At 45.1% G+C, this 6,397-nt stretch overlaps 1 pseudogene; it reads left to right on the top strand.

The window, feature by feature from the left end:
- Positions 1-2,487: 2,487 nt before the first annotated feature.
- Positions 2,488-2,605, top strand: LOC124799638 (annotated as a pseudogene).
- Positions 2,606-6,397: the final 3,792 nt, after the last annotated feature.

Genomic DNA, 6,397 nt, shown 5'->3' with positions numbered 1-6,397 from the left:
CACGTCCGCATGTATCCCGTGCCACCCAACGTGCTCTAGAAGGTGTAAGTCAACTACCCTGGCCAGCAAGATCTCCGGATCTGTCCCCCATTGAGCATGTTTGGGACTGGATGAAGCGTCGTCTCACGCGGTCTGCACGTCCAGCACGAACGCTGGTCCAACTGAGGCGCCAGGTGGAAATGGCATGGCAAGCCGTTCCACAGGACTACATCCAGCATCTCTACGATCGTCTCCATGGGAGAATAGCAGCCTGCATTGCTGCGAAAGGTGGATATACACTGTACTAGTGCCGACATTGTGCATGCTCTGTTGCCTGTGTCTATGTGCCTGTGGTTCTGTCAGTGTGATCATGTGATGTATCTGACCCCAGGAATGTGTCAATAAAGTTTCCCCTTCCTGGGACAATGAATTCACGGTGTTCTTATTTCAATTTCCAGGAGTGTATTAAAAACTGTGGTAAAAATTGAGGTAATTAACTATAAAATTTGTCCAGAATGAGATTTTCACTCTGCAGCGGAGTGTGCGCTGATATGAAAGTTCCTGGGAGATTAAAACTGTGTGCCCGACCGAGACTCGAACTCGAGACCTTCGCCTTTCGCGGGCAAGTGCTCTACCATCTGAGCTACCGAAGCACGACTCACGCCCGATACTCACAGCTTTACTTCTGCCAGTATCTCGTCTCCTACCTTCCAAACTTTACAGAAGCTCTCCTGCGATCCATGCAGAATAAAGCTGTGAGTACCGGGCGTGAGTCGTGCTTCGGTAGCTCAGATGGTAGAGCACTTGCCCGCGAAAGGCAAAGGTCTCGAGTTCGAGTCTCGGTCGGGCACACAGTTTTAATCTGCCAGAAGTTTTATAAAATTTGTGTTTTTTCTAAACATGAAGTTTAAAATATAACAGCTCATTCGTTTTTCCATAAATTAAATAAATTCTAGAGTTTCATACACCTGTAAGTATGGTATGTATGCTGTGCAAAATTCATCGAAGAATCTCTCTAACTTATGAAGAAAAGTGTACCTATAGCAACAAATGCAGCCATTAGTAAGTGAAAAAATGATGAAATTTCACACCTAAAAAAAAAATTACTTCGTTTTGTTTTCGAACTTCCACTGCAATGAGTGTGAATCCTGAATCCTTCCTTGTGATGCTGACAAAGTTTTATGAATTTATTTGTAAAAGTATACACACTGGAAATTAAAATATCCTGTGATGCCTCTCCTGCTCCAAGTCGGCCCGTTTGACGTCCTACTCCCCTTAACAGGTTTAGCTACTCTGAGCCTCACCAACGGTTTCATGGAGCAACGGTACCACGAACAGGTGTACTCGCAATCGGTTGTATTGGGTTGGTGCATAAGCTCCATAAGTTTAATAAACACTACAGATACACATAACAGTGAACTTAATCATCAATAAGATATTCTTTTTCACTATTCACAACAGTCTGCCAACGATGTTGTAACTTTTCGATTCCAGGACTGTAGAATTCGCGTAGTTTTGAGGCGAAGAACTCGTCGAGCTCATTTTCATCCGGGAAAAAAGTTCCTAGAAAGATGTTCAATAGAGAGCGGAAAAGGTGAAAATCTGAGGCGGCAAAGTCAGGTGAATAAGTAGGGTGCCGAATGATTTCCAAGGGCAACTCCTGCATAGCGTTATTTGTCATTGTAGCGGAACGCGTTATTGGGGAGTAGCATCATTTCACGCAGTCTTCCTGGTTGTTCTTGGACTGCATCTGCAAGACGCTTCAGTTGTTGACAGTGTATGCCAGCAGTGATGGTTACACCTCGGGGAAGAAATTCGTAGTACACCACACCGTTGCTGTTCCACCAGATGCATAACCTTATCTTTCGTAGATGCTCACGGATCTTTCGACGCGGAGTTGGTGCTCTATTCGGACTCAACAATTCCTTTCTTTCCCTTACGTTAGCATAAAGACACCATTCTCGTCCCCAGTAACGCTACAGGAATGGTCGATGTTGTTCACAAGCCAACTGATGACGAGCAAGCAGAGATACACATCCGGAAACACGGATTAAAAAAAATAAAAATGTTAAAATGGCTCTGAGCACTAAGGGACTTAACTTCTGAGGTCATCAGTCCCCTAGAACTTAGAACTACTTAAACCTAACTAACCTACGGACATCACACACACCCATGCCCGAGGCAGGATTCGAACCTGCGACCGTAGCGGTCGCGCGGTTCCAGACACTGACTTCAGTGAATGTGGCTCAGAGCATGCGGTGACTATACACGCGATTTTTGAACCTTTCTTATTGCGTGCAAACGTTGCACGATGGTGGAATGATCAAAGTTAATCACATTTACCAGTTGTCGAGAACATTGACGTGGATCATTATGGATTAATGCGTTTAAACGGTCTTCATCAAACCCCAAAGATCTTCTAGAACAAGTCAATGTCAAAACGATCCTAATGCCAAAACGATCCTCCTTAAAACGAGTAAACCTTTTTCTCGCTGTGCTCTGCCCAATGGCAACGGCCTTGCCGCAGTGGATACACCGGTTCCCGTCAGATCACCGAAGTTAAGCGCTGTCGGGCTTGGCCGGCACTTGGGTGGGTGACCATCCGGGCCGCCGTACGCTGTTGCCATTTTTCGGGGTGCACTCAGCCTCGTGATGCCAACCGAGGAGCTACACGACCGAATAGTAGCGGCTCCGGTCAAAGAAAACCATCATAACGACCGGGAGAGCGGTGTGCTGACCACATGCCCTTCCTATCCGCATCCCCATCTGAGGATGACACGGCGGTCAGATGGTCCCGACGGGTCACTTGTGGCCTGAAGACAGAGTGCTCTGCCCAATGGCGTTATCTCCATATACAGCCCGAATGTTTCCGACTGCCTCCACTGCTGTTACCGCTCTATTGAACTGAAACAGAAGAATATGTAGGAAATGTTTCGATTTCTCCACTCGGCGCTCCATTTTCTAGCGTTCACAGCTCCACTCACTATCTCCAAATGAAAAAATGACAATACGTAAACCCAAATGCCAATAGTGAACTACAAATAAAAAAATGACAATCGATAAATAAACACATAGCAACCGGTATACCAGTATGCAAAACATAAACGCTACGAACTTCTAATTTAACCTGATACTAAGAAGACCCACTTTAGCTATAAACTATATTTATGTTTCGATATACAGTTTGCAGATTCTAAAATCGCTGTTTTCTCATCAGTGTTCGCTTTTTTTCTGTTACAGGTAAGGAAACGAAACCATAAGCAGCCAGGTACGGCTGCACACAATAGTAAATTCGAAGAGGTTTCGTTTAAAGTAGAACTCTCGCTATCGTAAGTAATACAATCTATATTACGATACATTTATGGAACACTTTTATAGTGTTTATCTTGCAGGAACATTTGCTGAGCGCGCATTCCTTTTTCCTGTAAAACTATGCGAACAGTTGTACGACAACTAAATGATGATTGTACTATCTCCTCTGGTAAGCAAGATGCTCGTATGTATGAAGAAAGCGATTTGAAAGACAGTCGTGTGATTCATAATCCAATATTTGCCATCGCAGCGAAGTTGTAATGATAGATATGAATGCAGATCGTCGAAGACAAATTGGGCTAGTACCGATGAGTTTCTTTGTTCAACACGAGATCATTGCGCGTATGCTCAGTGAATTCTAACAATCCACACCCTAGGGAATGATACTTGTAACAGTAATAATTTCACAATTTGGGGGGGGGGGGGGGGAGGCTTTTTTCTTCGCAGAGGATTGCAGCAATATTTTAATTCATAGCACGCAGATGTATCACGATAATGATACGCCAGTTCTGACATTCAAAAAATAAGGGTGCTGCGTTCTTCTACGTATGGTTTTCAGATACACATAGAGGGAAGAACGCCATACCATTCTGGGTCAGACAGATTCTGGAATAGAGATGTGAACATCGAACTATAGTGTGAAAACAGTTGTCGGATTCGTCATATTATCTGAAGCGTACCCAACGGGATGAAGCAGGTGCGTGAACTTGTGGACCTGCGTGAATATTTACTTAATGACGAATCGGTTAGGGATCCGTTATAAGGATGTTTTTGAAGGGGCGATGTATGTTTCCCTCGCTCCTGCCTGGCAATAGATTTTCGTTCAACACTTAATGCAAGATTCTAACTACTGTTATTATCTTTATTACGTAATTGTACGAGTAAAATGCTTTCTGAAACGAGAAAGATCTTATAATCTCCGAGGAAAAAAAATGAAAACACGGGGAAATCATTAACAGCTGATGTCTGTTGCACGAAGCGCCTTGCGACGCAGTAGCTAACAGCGATTGGAACACCCCTATGCGGGCGTCCGCTGAACTAACGCGCCGCCCGACCGGAAGCTGACAATTGCAGCGCCGCCTGCTTCCGGTTGGTGGAAAACAAGTGCTAGCTAGCTAGCTGCCGCACTGCAGAGCAGAGGAATTCGCGACTTCACGGCGGGAGGTAGCGGTGTTTCCGGCGCGGTCGCCGAGCGGCTTCGGCCAAACGAGCAGGATGACCTTTAGAAACAAACTCGCTAATCGCCGCTTCCGCGGTCGCGTCAGGGTATCCCTTTGATCTTTCATTAGCTGGGGTCGTGGCCCTCGTTATACGTTACTGGAGGGCGTCGGTAAAAGAACCGAACTGGACCGCCAACACTGGTGTGGGGAGGGTCTTTCTGAGAAAGCTTTTCGCCTCATGACGCCAACTTTCAGCCGAACGACGATCAATAACAGCTCGGAATTCATGCGGCGCCAGTCACATAAAGGAATGAAGGAATACGTATGTTACGTAATGTGCGTGGTGAAATGATTGTAAAGTGTACTGATACACGAAATACACATATTGCGATTCTACTGAGCTATTCGGCATTATAACGGGACAGGCACAGATACAATGTGTAAAATACAGTTTGAACAGGGAAAAAACTACAGTATGAATTTGAAGAAATGGAACATATTAAAACGTATGACTGCATAGAACAGAACGGTCTTCTTTGTTCGTTAAGTAAGTTCTTCATTTGAGTGGCCGTAATGTCCGTTGCTTTATAAAATATACTCCGTATCGTTCTGTGTTTGTCTGGCACTCGCATCAGTATGTATCTATATATTCGTGTGTGTGTGCGCGTGTGTTTTATATTCAGACGCAATTTGTCTGAGTAGGAAAAAAAAAAACTTGCTTCCTACGGGCCATTATACTTTTCCAGTAAATGATTAATAACTGATTACTATGTCTACGAAGGGCGATCAATAAGTAATGCCATACATTTTCGTTCTCTCCCAATTATGGCTGAAAAAATGTGTAATTTACTGTGAAACATCTTGGAATGTTCCCGCTTTAGCCCTTATAGTTTCATGAAATTCCGATACCTGGCTGTACATAGGCTTCAAAATGGCGTCTGTAACGGAGGTGCTTTGCAAGCAGAGTGCTGTCACTGAGTTTCTTTTGACTGAAAATCCGAGCATCGCAGATTTTCGTAGGCGCCTGCAGAATGTCTATGGGGACCTGGCAGTGAACAAAAGCGCGGCGACTGCCACGACCGCAACAAGGTCACGCAAACCTGTTCTATCTCCTGCACGCCAGCCGCAGTCAGCTGTGATTCTTGCAATGTTGGAACGTGCGGACACTCTCATTCGAGGTGATATCTGGAACTGCCGATCAGTATTACCCACGTCTGTGCGGTCTTTCTCAAACTGTTGGGTCCGCAGCTCGTGGTCTAGTTGCTACCTCTGGATCACTGGGTCCCAGGATCGATTCCCGGCCAGGTTGAGATTTTCTCTGTCCGGGGAGTGGGTGTTTGTGTTGTCCTCCGCATTTCATCGTCCTCCTCCTCCTCCTCCTCATCATCATCATCGTCGTCGTGACGGTGGCTAGATTGGACCGTGTAAAAAAGCGGACTGTGTAAAAATTGAGACTTTGTTCGGGCGCAGATGACTGTGCAGCTCCGCCCCACAAACCGACCATCATCATCATCACACTGTTGGCACAGTTTCATTACAGCTAGTCGCGAAATCTCATTTGGTCCATACACCGCCAGAATTTCAAAGTAAATCTGTGTGCAATTTAGACATTTTTCTCGCAGGAATTGTACTGTCCCATGTACTCCAACTTCGGAGTACATTACCAGTTGGCGCGCCATTTCACTCTCACACTGTGATGCATATGTTATCCGTACCGCAGCACAGCTGTGTCTGCAGGACACCCGGAACGTGTTCTCTTCTGACAAAGTGCCACTCTTGTTGCGCAGTGGTCTTAGCGTGGGACGACTTGTGTAACTTACTTTCTGCAGTCCCTACGTATTAATGACAGACGTAGGGAAAATGCATTCCTGTGCTTAAACATCCATATCTCCAAAAATATTGTATCTAAAATAGTAAAACTTGAGGCTATTATGTAGAGCATAATG

Source organism: Schistocerca piceifrons, chromosome 5 (genome assembly GCF_021461385.2).
Source record: "Schistocerca piceifrons isolate TAMUIC-IGC-003096 chromosome 5, iqSchPice1.1, whole genome shotgun sequence".
In the NCBI taxonomy this organism is placed as follows: Eukaryota; Metazoa; Arthropoda; class Insecta; order Orthoptera; family Acrididae; genus Schistocerca; species Schistocerca piceifrons.
The sequence above is the reverse complement of the archived record's forward strand: the minus strand, read 5'-3'. Positions and strand labels throughout refer to the sequence as shown.